Below are 15411 nucleotides of genomic sequence, written 5' to 3'. Positions count from 1 at the left end.
GTGTTTTTTCCCAGAATTCTACAGGCGAGATCTCTGTCACTACAATAAATTAATGGTAGAATCTTGTGGTTTAGTGGTAGAATTCCCACCTGCCAAGAGAGAGGTCTGGATCTGAAAAGGGAATAAACACCAAACAAATGTTGTACTAAAAGCATATGACTCTTAGCTTGGGAGTTTTATTTCTATTGACTAAGCTGGCCAGGCTTTGTTACAGTGTTGTAGCATCAAGGCAAGGCAACGCTTGCTCTTCAATCTACACTATTAAACCAAAGCAAAGTTTCCACATTCAGTAGATCCTGATATTCCTGCATGGTTTCACCCACTGATGTACACCTGAAACAGCGATATATTTTGTTAAAGAGTGCCTGGCTCTTTGCATTTTGGTGGTGCAGGTATAGAATTCAACATACAATGATTTAGTGGTAGAATCTTGTGGTTTAGTGGTAGAATTCTCGCCTGCCATGAGGGAGGCATGGATCTGAAAAGGGAATAAACACCACCCAATGTTGTGCTCAAAGCAAATGACTCTTAGATTTGGAGTCTTATTCGCTATTGACTCAGATAGCTAGGCTTTTTTACAGTGTTATGGCATCATGGCAAGGCAAGGATTGCCCTTCAATCTATAAAACCAAAGCAAGGTTTCCACATTTAGTAGATCCTGAGATTCCTGCTTGGTTTCACACACTGATGTACACCTCTTTTAAGTTTCAAATAAAACATGTTTGGTTGTGTAGTGACAGAGATCTCGTCTGTAGAATTCTGGGAAAAAAACACCGCCCAACGTGGGGCTCGAACCCACGACCCTGAGATTAAGAGTCTCATGCTCTACCGACTGAGCTAGCCAGGCTTGGTTACTGTGATTTGACAAAAAGGCCACTCAAGCCAAGGAGTGCCCTACAAGCTATTAAAGTAGATCTAGGCTACCACATTCAGTACACTGAGATGCATGCTTGGTTTCACACATTGAGGAAAATGGGTAAGTAACCGTGAAGTAAAATGTGAAGCATTGGTTGTTAAGTGGTAGAATTCTCGCCTGCCACGCGGGAGGCCCGGGTTCGATTCCCGTCCAATGCAGTACTCAAGTTTTACTGAAATTTTGGTATATTTTGTTTGGTGTTTATTCCCTTTTCAGATCCAGACCTCTCTCTTGGCAGGTGGGAATTCTACCACTAAACCACAAGATTCTAACATAAATTTATTGTATGTGGAATTCTATACCTGCACCACCAAAATGCAAAGAGCCAGACACTCTTTAACAAAATATACCATAATTTCAGTAAAACTTGAGTACTGCATTGGCCGGGAATCGAACCCGGGCCTCCCGCGTGGCAGGCGAGAATTCTACCACTGAACAACCAATGCTTCACATTTTACTTCACGGTTACTTACCCATTTTCCTCAATGTGTGAAACCAAGCATGCATCTCAGTTTACTGAATGTGGTAGCCTAGATCTACTTTAATAGCTTGTATTGCACTCCTTGGCTTCAGTGGCCTTTTTGCCAAATCACAGTAGCCAAGCCTGGCTAGCTCAGTCGGTAGAGCATGAGACTCTTAATCTCAGGGTCGTGGGTTCGAGCCCCACGTTGGGCGGTGTTTTTTCCCAGAATTCTACAGGCGAGATCTCTGTCACTACACAACCAAACATGTTTTATTTGAAACTTAAAAGAGGTGTACATCAGTGTGTGAAACCAAGCAGGAATCTCAGGATCTACTAAATGTGGAAACCTAGCTTTGGTTTTATAGATTGAAGGGCAATCCTTGCCTTGCCATGATGCCATAACACTGTAAAAAAGCCTAGTTATCTGAGTCAATAGCGAATAAGACTTCAAATCTAAGAGTCATTTTCTTTGAGCACAACATTGGGTGGTGTTTATTCCCTTTTCAGATCCATGCCTCCCTCATGGCAGGCGAGAATTCTACCACTAAACCACAAGATTCTACCACTAAATCATTGTATGTTAAATTCTATACCTGCACCACCAAAATGCAAAGAGCCAGGCACTCTTTAACAAAATATATCGCTGTTTCAGGTGTACATCAGTGGGTGAAACCATGCAGGAATATCAGGATCTACTGAATGTGGAAACTTTGCTTTGGTTTAATAGTGTAGATTGAAGAGCAAGCGTTGCCTTGCCTTGATGCTACAACACTGTAACAAAGCCTGGCCAGCTTAGTCAATAGAAATAAAACTCCCAAGCAAATAGTCATATGCTTTTAGTACAACATTTGTTTGGTGTTTATTCCCTTTTCAGATCCAGACCTCTCTCTTGGCAGGTGGGAATTCTACCACTTAACCACAAGATTCTAACATTAATTTATTGTATGTGGAATTCTTTACCTGCACCACCAAAATGCAAAGAGCCAGACACTCTTTAACAAAATATACCATAATTTCAGTAAAACTTGAGTACTGCATTGGCCGGGAATCGAACCCAGGCCTCCCGCGTGGCAGGCGAGAATTCTACCACTGAACAACCAATGCTTCACATTTTATTTCACGGTTACTTACCCATTTTCCTCAATGTGTGAAACCAAGCATGCATCTCAGTGTACTGAATGTGGTAGCCTAGATCTACTTTAATAGCCTGTATTGCACTCCTTGGCTTGAGTGGCCTTTTTGTCAAATCACAGTAACCAAGCCTGGCTAGCTCAGTCGGTAGAGCATGAGACTCTTAATCTCAGGGTCGTGGGTTCGAGCCCCACGTTGGGCGGTGTTTTTTCCCAGAATTCTACAGGCGAGATCTCTGTCACTACACAACCAAACATGTTTTATTTGAAACTTAAAAGAGGTGTACATCAGTGTGTGAAACCAAGCAGGAATCTCAGGATCTACTAAATGTGGAAACCTAGCTTTGGTTTTATAGATTGAAGGGCAATCCTTGCCTTGCCATGATGCCATAACACTGTAAAAAAGCCTAGTTATCTGAGTCAATAGCGAATAAGACTTCAAATCTAAGAGTCATTTTCTTTGAGCACAACATTGGGTGGTGTTTATTCCCTTTTCAGATCCATGCCTCCCTCATGGCAGGCGAGAATTCTACCACTAAACCACAAGATTCTACCACTAAATCATTGTATGTTAAATTCTATACCTGCACCACCAAAATGCAAAGAGCCAGGCACTCTTTAACAAAATATATCGCTGTTTCAGGTGTACATCAGTGGGTGAAACCATGCAGGAATATCAGGATCTACTGAATGTGGAAACTTTGCTTTGGTTTAATAGTGTAGATTGAAGAGCAAGCGTTGCCTTGCCTTGATGCTACAACACTGTAACAAAGCCTGGCCAGCTTAGTCAATAGAAATAAAACTCCCAAGCAAATAGTCATATGCTTTTAGTACAACATTTGTTTGGTGTTTATTCCCTTTTCAGATCCAGACCTCTCTCTTGGCAGGTGGGAATTCTACCACTTAACCACAAGATTCTAACATTAATTTATTGTATGTGGAATTCTTTACCTGCACCACCAAAATGCAAAGAGCCAGACACTCTTTAACAAAATATACCATAATTTCAGTAAAACTTGAGTACTGCATTGGCCGGGAATCAAACCCGGGCCTCCCGCGTGGCAGGCAAGAATTCTACCACTGAACAACCAATGCTTCAAAGTTTACTTCACGTTTACTTACCCATTTTCCTCAATTTGTGAAACCAAGCATGCATCTCAGTGTACTGAATGTGGTAGCCTAGATCTACTTTAATAGCTTGTAGGGCACTCCTTGGCTTGAATGGCCTTTTTGTCACACAACAGTAGCCAAGCCTGGTTAGCTCAGTCGGTAGAGCATGAGACTCTTAATCTCAGGGTCGTGGGTTCGAGCCCCACGTTGGGCGGTTTTTTTTCCCAGAATTCTACAGGCGAGATCTCTGTCACTACACAACCAAACCTGTTTTATTTGAAACTTAAAAGAGGTGTACATCAGTGTGTGAAACCAAGCAGGAATCTCAGGATATACTAAATGTGGAAACCTAGCTTTGGTTTTATAGATTGAAGGGCAATCCTTGCCTTGCCATGATGCCATAACACTGTAAAAAAGCCTAGTTATCTGAGTCAATAGCGAATAAGACTCCAAATCTAAGAGTCATTTACTTTGAGCACAACATTGGGTGGTGTTTATTCCCTTTTCAGATCCATGCCTCCCTCATGGCAGGCGAGAATTCTACCACTAAACCACAAGATTCTACCACTAAATCATTGTATGTTGAATTCTATACCTGCACCACCAAAATGCAAAGAGCCAGGCACTCTTTAACAAAATATATCGCTTTTTCAGGTGTACATCAGTGGGTGAAACCATGCAGGAATATCAGGATCTACTGAATGTGGAAACTTTGCTTTGGTTTAATAGTGTAGATTGAAGAGCAAGCGTTGCCTTGCCTTGATGCTACAACACTGTAACAAAGCCTGGCCAGCTTAGTCAATAGAAATAAAACTCCCAAGCTAAGAGTCATATGCTTTTAGTACAACATTTGTTTGGTGTTTATTCCCTTTTCAGATCTAGACCTCTCTCTTGGCAGGTGGGAATTCTACCACTTAACCACAAGACTCTAACATTAATTTATTGTATGTGGAATTCTATACCTGCACCACCAAAATGCAAAGAGCCAGACACTCTTTAACAAAATATACCAAAATTTCAGTAAAACTTGAGTACTGCATTGGCCGGGAATCGAACACAAGCCTCCCGCGTGGCAGGCGAGAATTCTACCACTGAACAACCAATGCTTCACATTTTACTTCACGGTTACTTACCCATTTTCCTCAATGTGTGAAACCAAGCATGCATCTCAGTGTACTGAATGTGGTAGCCTAGATCTACTTTAATAGCCTGTATTGCACTCCTTGGCTTGAGTGGCCTTTTTGTCAAATCACAGTAACCAAGCCTGGCTAGCTCAGTCGGTAGAGCATGAGACTCTTAATCTCAGGGTCGTGGGTTCGAGCCCCACGTTGGGCGGTGTTTTTTCCCAGAATTCTACAGGCGAGATCTCTGTCACTACACAACCAAACATGTTTTATTTGAAACTTAAAAGAGGTGTACATCAGTGTGTGAAACCAAGCAGGAATCTCAGGATCTACTAAATGTGGAAACCTAGCTTTGGTTTTATAGATTGAAGGGCAATCCTTGCCTTGCCATGATGCCATAACACTGTAAAAAAGCCTAGTTATCTGAGTCAATAGCGAATAAGACTTCAAATCTAAGAGTCATTTTCTTTGAGCACAACATTGGGTGGTGTTTATTCCCTTTTCAGATCCATGCCTCCCTCATGGCAGGCGAGAATTCTACCACTAAACCACAAGATTCTACCACTAAATCATTGTATGTTAAATTCTATACCTGCACCACCAAAATGCAAAGAGCCAGGCACTCTTTAACAAAATATATCGCTGTTTCAGGTGTACATCAGTGGGTGAAACCATGCAGGAATATCAGGATCTACTGAATGTGGAAACTTTGCTTTGGTTTAATAGTGTAGATTGAAGAGCAAGCGTTGCCTTGCCTTGATGCTACAACACTGTAACAAAGCCTGGCCAGCTTAGTCAATAGAAATAAAACTCCCAAGCAAATAGTCATATGCTTTTAGTACAACATTTGTTTGGTGTTTATTCCCTTTTCAGATCCAGACCTCTCTCTTGGCAGGTGGGAATTCTACCACTTAACCACAAGATTCTAACATTAATTTATTGTATGTGGAATTCTTTACCTGCACCACCAAAATGCAAAGAGCCAGACACTCTTTAACAAAATATACCATAATTTCAGTAAAACTTGAGTACTGCATTGGCCGGGAATCAAACCCGGGCCTCCCGCGTGGCAGGCGAGAATTCTACCACTGAACAACCAATGCTTCACATTTTACTTCACGTTTACTTACCCATTTTCCTCAATTTGTGAAACCAAGCATGCATCTCAGTGTACTGAATGTGGTAGCCTAGATCTACTTTAATAGCTTGTAGGGCACTCCTTGGCTTGAGTGGCCTTTTTGTCACACAACAGTAGCCAAGCCTGGTTAGCTCAGTCGGTAGAGCATGAGACTCTTAATCTCAGGGTCGTGGGTTCGAGCCCCACGTTGGGCGGTTTTTTTTCCCAGAATTCTACAGGCGAGATCTCTGTCACTACACAACCAAACCTGTTTTATTTGAAACTTAAAAGAGGTGTACATCAGTGTGTGAAACCAAGCAGGAATCTCAGGATATACTAAATGTGGAAACCTAGCTTTGGTTTTATAGATTGAAGGGCAATCCTTGCCTTGCCATGATGCCATAACACTGTAAAAAAGCCTAGTTATCTGAGTCAATAGCGAATAAGACTCCAAATCTAAGAGTCATTTACTTTGAGCACAACATTGGGTGGTGTTTATTCCCTTTTCAGATCCATGCCTCCCTCATGGCAGGCGAGAATTCTACCACTAAACCACAAGATTCTACCACTAAATCATTGTATGTTGAATTCTATACCTGCACCACCAAAATGCAAAGAGCCAGGCACTCTTTAACAAAATATATCGCTTTTTCAGGTGTACATCAGTGGGTGAAACCATGCAGGAATATCAGGATCTACTGAATGTGGAAACTTTGCTTTGGTTTAATAGTGTAGATTGAAGAGCAAGCGTTGCCTTGCCTTGATGCTACAACACTGTAACAAAGCCTGGCCAGCTTAGTCAATAGAAATAAAACTCCCAAGCTAAGAGTCATATGCTTTTAGTACAACATTTGTTTGGTGTTTATTCCCTTTTCAGATCCAGACCTCTCTCTTGGCAGGTGGGAATTCTACCACTTAACCACAAGACTCTAACATTAATTTATTGTATGTGGAATTCTATACCTGCACCACCAAAATGCAAAGAGCCAGACACTCTTTAACAAAATATACCAAAATTTCAGTAAAACTTGAGTACTGCATTGGCCGGGAATCGAACCCAAGCCTCCCGCGTGGCAGGCGAGAATTCTACCACTGAACAACCAATGCTTCACATTTTACTTCACGGTTACTTACCCATTTTCCTCAATGTGTGAAACCAAGCATGCATCTCAGTGTACTGAATGTGGTAGCCTAGATCTACTTTAATAGCCTGTATTGCACTCCTTGGCTTGAGTGGCCTTTTTGTCAAATCACAGTAACCAAGCCTGGCTAGCTCAGTCGGTAGAGCATGAGACTCTTAATCTCAGGGTCGTGGGTTCGAGCCCCACGTTGGGCAGTGTTTTTTCCCAGAATTCTACAGGCGAGATCTCTGTCACAACACAACCAAACGTGTTTTATTTGAAACTTAAAAGAGGTGTACATCAGTGTGTGAAACCAAGCAGGAATCTCAGGATCTACTAAATGTGGAAACCTTTCTTTGGTTTTATAGGTTGAAGGGCAATCCTTGCCTTGCCATGATGCCATAACACTGTAAAAAAGCCTAGCTATCTGAGTCAATAGCGAATAAGACTCCAAATCTAAGAGTCATTTGCTTTGAGCACAACATTGGGTGGTGTTTATTCCCTTTTCAGATCCATGCCTCCCTCATGGCAGGCGAGAATTCTACCACTAAACCACAAGATTCTACCACTAAATCATTGTATGTTGAATTCTATACCTGCACCACCAAAATGCAAAGAGCCAGGCACTCTTTAACAAAATATATCGCTTTTTCAGGTGTACATCAGTGGGTGAAACCATGCAGGAATATCAGGATCTACTGAATGTGGAAACTTTGCTTTGGTTTAATAGTGTAGATTGAAGAGCAAGCGTTGCCTTGCCTTGATGCTACAACACTGTAACAAAGCCTGGCCAGCTTAGTCAATAGAAATAAAACTCCCAAGCTAAGAGTCATATGCTATTAGTACAACATTTGTTTGGTGTTTATTCCCTTTTCAGATCCAGACCTCTCTCTTGGCAGGTGGGAATTCTACCACTTAACCACAAGATTCTAACATTAATTTATTGTATGTGGAATTCTTTACCTGCACCACCAAAATGCAAAGAGCCAGACACTCTTTAACAAAATATACCATAATTTCAGTAAAACTTGAGTACTGCATTGGCCGGGAATCGAACCCGGGCCTCCCGCGTGGCAGGCGAGAATTCTACCACTGAACAACCAATGCTTCACATTTTACTTCACGGTTACTTACCCATTTTCCTCAATTTGTGAAACCAAGCATGCATCTCAGTGTACTGAATGTGGTAGCCTAGATCTACTTTAATAGCTTGTAGGGCACTCCTTGGCTTGAGTGGCCTTTTTGTCACACAACAGTTGCCAAGCCTGGCTATCTGAGTCAATAGCGAATAAGACTTCAAATCTAAGAGTCATTTTCTTTGAGCACAACATTGGGTGGTGTTTATTCCCTTTTCAGATCCATGCCTCCCTCATGGCAGGCGAGAATTCTACCACTAAACCACAAGATTCTACCACTAAATCATTGTATGTTGAATTCTATACCTGCACCACCAAAATGCAAAGAGCCAGGCACTCTTTAACAAAATATATCGCTTTTTCAGGTGTACATCAGTGGGTGAAACCATGCAGGAATATCAGGATCTACTGAATGTGGAATCTTTGCTTTGGTTTAATAGTGTAGATTGAAGAGCAAGCGTTGCCTTGCCTTGATGCTACAACACTGTAACAAAGCCTGGCCAGCTTAGTCAATAGAAATAAAACTCCCAAGCTAAGAGTCATATGCTTTTAGTACAACATTTGTTTGGTGTTTATTCCCTTTTCAGATCCAGACCTCTCTCTTGGCAGGTGGGAATTCTACCACTAAACCACAAGATTCTAACATTAATTTATTGTATGTGGAATTCTATACCTGCACCACCAAAATGCAAAGAGCCAGACACTCTTTAACAAAATATACCATAATTTCAGTAAAACTTGAGTACTGCATTGGCCGGGAATCGAACCCGGGCCTCCCGCGTGGCAGGCGAGAATTCTACCACTGAACAACCAATGCTTCACATTTTACTTCACGGTTACTTACCCATTTTCCTCAATGTGTGAAACCAAGCATGCATCTCAGTGTACTGAATGTGGTAGCCTAGATCTACTTTAATAGCTTGTATTGCACTCCTTGGCTTGAGTGGCCTTTTTGTCAAATCACAGTAGCCAAGCCTGGCTAGCTCAGTCGGTAGAGCATGAGACTCTTAATCTCAGGGTTGTGGGTTCGAGCCCCACGTTGGGCGGTGTTTTTTCCCAGAATTCTACAGGCGAGATCTCTGTCACTACACAACCAAACGTGTTTTATTTGAAACTTAAAAGAGGTGTACATCAGTGTGTGAAACCAAGCAGGAATCTCAGGATCTACTAAATGTGGAAACCTTGCTTTGGTTTTATAAATTGAAGGGCAATCCTTGCCTTGCCATGATGCCATAACACTGTAAAAAAGCTTAGCTATCTGAGTCAATAGCGAATAAGACTCCAAATCTAAGAGTCATTTGCTTTGAGCACAACATTGGGTGGTGTTTATTCCCTTTTCAGATCCATGCCTCCCTCATGGCAGGCGAGAATTCTACCACTAAACCACAAGATTCTACCACTAAATCATTGTATGTTAAATTCTATACCTGCACCACCAAAATGCAAAGAGCCAGGCACTCTTTAACAAAATATATCGCTGTTTCAGGTGTACATCAGTGGTTGAAACCATGCAGGAATATCAGGATCTACTGAATGTGGAAACTTTGCTTTGGTTTAATAGTGTAGATTGAAGAGCAAGCGTTGCCTTGCCTTGATGCTACAACACTGTAACAAAGCCTGGCCAGCTTAGTCAATAGAAATAAAGCTCCCAAGCTAAGAGTCATATGCTTTTAGTACAACATTTGTTTGGTGTTTATTCCCTTTTCAGATCCAGACCTCTCTCTTGGCAGGTGGGAATTCTACCACTAAACCACAAGATTCTACCAATAATTTATTGTATGTGGAATTCTATACCTGCACCACCAAAATGCAAAGAGCCAGACACTCTTTAACAAAATATACCATAATTTCAGTAAAACTTGAGTACTGCATTGGCCAGGAATCGAACCCGGGCCTCCCGCGTGGCAGGCGAGAATTCTACCACTGAACAACCAATGCTTCACATTTTACTTCACGGTTACTTACCCATTTTCCTCAATGTGTGAAACCAAGCATGCATCTCAGTGTACTGAATGTGGTAGCCTAGATCTACTTTAATAGCTTGTATTGCACTCCTTGGCTTGAGTGGCCTTTTTGTCAAATCACAGTAACCAAGCCTGGCTAGCTCAGTCGGTAGAGCATGAGACTCTTAATCTTAGGGTCATGGGTTCGAGCCCCACATTGGGCGGTGTTTTTTCCCAGAATTCTACAGGCGAGATCTCTGTCACTACACAACCAAACGTGTTTTATTTGAAACTTAAAAGAGGTGTAAATCAGTGTGTGAAACCAAGCAGGAATCTCAGGATCTACTAAATGTGGAAACCTTGCTTTGGTTTTATAGATTGAAGGGCAATCCTTGCCTTGCCATGATGCCATAACACTGTAAAAAAGCCTAGCTATCTGAGTCAATAGCGAATAAGACTCCAAATCTAAGAGTCATTTGCTTTGAGCACAACATTGGGTGGTGTTTATTCCCTTTTCAGATCCATGCCTCCCTCATGGCAGGCGAGAATTCTACCACTAAACCACAAGATTCTACCACTAAATCATTGTATGTTGAATTCTATGCCTGCACCACCAAAATGCAAAGAGCCATGCACTATTTAACAAAATATATCGCTGTTTCAGGTGTACATCAGTGGGTGAAACCATGCAGGAATATCAGGATCTACTGAATGTGGAAACTTTGCTTTGGTTTAGTAGTGTGGATTGAAGAGCAAGCGTTGCCTTGCCTTGATGCTACAACACTGTTACAAAGCCTGGCCAGCTTAGTCAATAGAAATAAAACTCCCAAGCTAAGAGTCATATGCTTTTAGTACAACATTTGTTTGGTGTTTATTCCCTTTTCAGATCCAGACCTCTCTCTTGGCAGGTGGGAATTCTACCACTAAACCACAAGATTCTACCATTAATTTATTGTATGTGGAATTCTATACCTGCACCACCAAAATGCAAAGAGCCAGCCACTCTTTAACAAAATATACCATAATTTCAGTAAAACTTGAGTACTGCATTGGCCGGGAATCGAACCCGGGCCTCCCGCGTGGCAGGCGAGAATTCAACCACTGAACAACCAATGCTTCACATTTCACTTCACGGTTACTTACCCATTTTCCTCTATGTGTGAAACCAAGCATGCATCTCAGTGTACTGAATGTGGTAGCCTAGATCTACTTTAATAGCTTGTATTGCACTCCTTGGCTTGAGTGGCCTTTTTGTCAAATCACAGTAACCAAGCCTGGCTAGCTCAGTCGGTAGAGCATGAGACTCTTAATCTCAGGGTCATGGGTTCGAGCCCCACATTGGGCGGTGTTTTTTCCCAGAATTCTACAGGCGAGATCTCTGTCACTACACAACCAAACGTGTTTTATTTGAAACTTAAAAGAGGTGTACATCAGTGTGTGAAACCATGCAGGAATCTCAGGATCTACTAAATGTGGAAACCTTGCTTTGGTTTTATAGATTGAAGGGCAATCCTTGCCTTGCCATGATGCCATAACACTGTAAAAAAGCCTAGCTATCTGAGTCAATAGCGAATAAGACTCCAAATCTAAGAGTCATTTGCTTTGAGCACAACATTGGGTGGTGTTTATTCCCTTTTCAGATCCATGCCTCCCTCATGGCAGGCGAGAATTCTACCACTAAACCACAAGATTATACCACTAAATCATTGTATGTTGAATACTATGCCTGCACCACCAAAATGCAAAGAGCCATGCACTATTTAACAAAATATATCACTGTTTCAGGTGTACATCAGTGGGTGAAACCATGCAGGAATATCAGGATCTACTGAATGTGGAAACTTTGCTTTGGTTTAGTAGTGTAGATTGAAGAGCAAGCGTTGCCTTGCCTTGATGCTACAACACTGTAACAAAGCCTGGCCAGCTTAGTCAATAGAAATAAAACTCCCAAGCTAAGAGTCATATGCTTTTAGTACAACATTTGTTTGGTGTTTATTCCCTTTTCAGATCCAGACCTCTCTCTTGGCAGGTGGGAATTCTACCACTAAACCACAAGATTCTAACATTAATTTATTGTATGTGGAATTCTATACCTGCACCACCAAAATTCAAAGAGCCAGCCACTCTTTAACAAAATATACCATAATTTCAGTAAAACTTCAGTACTGCATTGGCCGGGAATCGAACCCGGGCCTCCCGCATGGCAGGCGAGAATTCTACCACTGAACAACCAATGCTTCACATTTTACTTCATGGTTACTTACCCATTTTCCTCAATGTGTGAAACCAAGCATGCATCTCAGTGTACTGAATGTGGTAGCCTAGATCTACTTTAATAGCTTGTAGGGCACTCCTTGGCTTGAGTGGCCTTTTTGTCACACAACAGTAACCAAGCCTGGATAGCTCAGTCGGTAGAGCATGAGACTCTTAATCTCAGGGTCGTGGGTTCGAGGCCCACGTTGGGCGGTGTTTTTTCCCAGAATTCTACAGGCGAGATCTCTGTCACTACACAACCAAACGTGTTTTATTTGAAACTTAAAAAAGGGTGTGCATCAGTGTGTGAAACCAAGCAGGAATCTCAGGATCTACTAAATGTGGAAACCTTGCTTTGGTTTTATAAATTGAAGGGCAATCCTTGCCTTGCCATGATGCCATAACACTGTTAAAAAGCCTAGCTATCTGAGTCAATAGCGAATAAGACTCCAAATCTAAGAGTCATTTGCTTTGAGCACAACATTGGGTGGTGTTTATTCCCTTTTCAGATCCATGCCTCCCTCATGGCAGGCGAGAATTCTACCACTAAACCACAAGATTCTACCACTAAATCATTGTATGTTGAATTCTATGCCTGCACCACCAAAATGCAAAGAGCCATGCACTATTTAACAAAATATATCGCTGTTTCAGGTGTACATCAGTGGGTGAAACCATGCAGGAATATCAGGATCTACTGAATGTGGAAACTTTGCTTTGGTTTAATAGTGTAGATTGAAGAGCAAGCGTTGCCTTGCCTTGATGCTACAACACTGTAACAAAGCCTGGCCAGCTTAGTCAATAGAAATAAAACTCCCAAGCTAAGAGTCATATGCTTTTAGTACAACATTTGTTTGGTGTTTATTCCCTTTTCAGATCCAGACCTCTCTCTTGGCAGGTGGGAATTCTACCACTAAACCACAAGATTCTACCATTAATTTATTGTATGTGGAATTCTATACCTGCACCACCAAAATGCAAAGAGCCAGACACTCTTTAACAAAATATACCAAAATTTCAGTAAAACTTGAGTACTGCATTGGACGGGAATCCAACCCGGGCCTCCCGCGTGGCAGGCGAGAATTCTACCACTGAACAACCAATGCTTCACATTTTACTTCACGGTTACTTACCCATTTTCCTCAATGTGTGAAACCAAGCATGCATCTCAGTGTACTGAATGTGGTAGCCTAGATCTACTTTAATAGCTTGTAGGGCACTCCTTGGCTTGAGTGGCCTTTTTGTCAAATCACAGTAACCAATCCTGGCTAGCTCAGTCGGTAGAGCATGAGACTCTTAATCTCAGGGTCGTGGGTTCGAGCCCCACGTTGGGTGGTGTTTTTTCCCAGAATTCTACAGGCGAGATCTCTGTCACTACACAACCAAACGTGTTTTAGTTGAAATTTAAAAGAGGTGTACATCAGTGTGTGAAACCAAGCAGGAATCTCAGGATCTACTAAATGTGGAAACCTTGCTTTGGTTTTATAGATTAAAGGGCAATCCTTGCCTTGCCATGATGCCATAACACTGTAAAAAAAGCCTAGCTATCTGAGTCAGTAGCGAATAAGACTCCAAATCTAAGAGTCATTTGCTTTGAGCACAACATTGGGTGGTGTTTATTCCCTTTTCAGATCCATGCCTCCCTCATGGCAGGCGAGAATTCTACCACTAAACCACAAGATTCTACCACTAAATCATTGTATGTTGAATTCTATACCTGCACCACCAAAATGCAAAGAGCCAGGCACTCTTTAACAAAATATATCGCTGTTTCAGGTGTACATCAGTGGGTGAAACCATGCAGGAATATCAGGATCTACTGAATGTGGAAACTTTGCTTTGGTTTAATAGTGTAGATTGAAGAGCAAGCGTTGCCTTGCCTTGATGCTACAACACTGTAACAAAGCCTGGCCAGCTTAGTCAATAGAAATAAAACTCCCAAGCTAAGAGTCATATGCTTTTAGTACAACATTTGTTTGGTGTTTATTCCCTTTTCAGATCCAGACCTCTCTCTTGGCAGGTGGGAATTCTACCACTAAACCACAAGATTCTACCATTAATTTATTGTATGTGGAATTCTATACCTGCACCACCAAAATGCAAAGAGCCAGACACTCTTTAACAAAATATACCATAATTTCAGTAAAACTTGAGTAGGACACTCCTTGGCTTGAGTGGCCTTTTTGTCACACAACAGTAGCCAAGCCTGGCTAGCTCAGTCGGTAGAGCATGAGACTCTTAATCTCAGGGTCGTGGGTTCGAGCCCCACGTTGGGCGGTGTTTTTTCCCAGAATTCTACAGGCGAGATCTCTGTCACTACACAACCAAACCTGTTTTATTTGAAACTTAAAAGAGGTGTACATCAGTGTGTGAAACCAAGCAGGAATCTCAGGATCTACTAAATGTGGAAACCTTGCTTTGGTTTTATAGATTGAAGGGCAATCCTTGCCTTGCCATGATGCCATAACACTGTAAAAAAGCCTAGCTATCTTAGTCAATAGCGAATAAGACTCCAAATCTAAGAGTCATTTGCTTTGAGCACAACATTGGGTGGTGTTTATTCCCTTTTCAGATCCATGCCTCCCTCATGGCAGGCGAGAATTCTACCACTAAACCACAAGATTCTACCACTAAATCATTGTATGTTGAATTCTATACCTGCACCACCAAAATGCAAAGAGCCAGGCACTCTTTAACAAAATATATCGCTTTTTCAGGTGTACATCAGTGGGTGAAACCATGCAGGAATATCAGGATCTACTGAATGTGGAAACTTTGCTTTGGTTTAATAGTGTAGATTGAAGAGCAAGCGTTGCCTTGCCTTGATGCTACAACACTGTAACAAAGCCTGGCCAGCTTAGTCAATAGAAATAAAACTCCCAAGCTAAGAGTCATATGCTTTTAGTACAACATTTGTTTGGTGTTTATTCCCTTTTCAGATCCAGACCTCTCTCTTGGCAGGTGGGAATTCTACCACTTAACCAGAAGATTCTAACATTAATTTATTGTATGTGGAATTCTTTACCTGCACCACCAAAATGCAAAGAGCCAGACACTCTTTAACAAAATATACCATAATTTCAGTAAAACTTGAGTAC

The 15411-nt window shown here is 41.7% G+C and overlaps 1 non-coding gene across 1 annotated transcript; it reads left to right on the top strand.

The window, feature by feature from the left end:
* The first annotated feature begins 7123 nt into the window (after positions 1–7123).
* On the top strand, positions 7124–7196 carry TRNAK-CUU (transfer RNA lysine (anticodon CUU)). Its single transcript has one exon. It is a non-coding gene; the product is annotated as a tRNA-Lys (tRNA).
* Positions 7197–15411: the final 8215 nt, after the last annotated feature.

The sequence above is a fragment of the Crinia signifera genome, unplaced genomic scaffold, assembly GCF_055691185.1.
Source record: "Crinia signifera unplaced genomic scaffold, ASM5569118v1 HAP2_SCAFFOLD_74, whole genome shotgun sequence".
Lineage (NCBI taxonomy): Eukaryota > Metazoa > Chordata > Amphibia > Anura > Myobatrachidae > Crinia > Crinia signifera.
The sequence above is the reverse complement of the archived record's forward strand: the minus strand, read 5'-3'. Positions and strand labels throughout refer to the sequence as shown.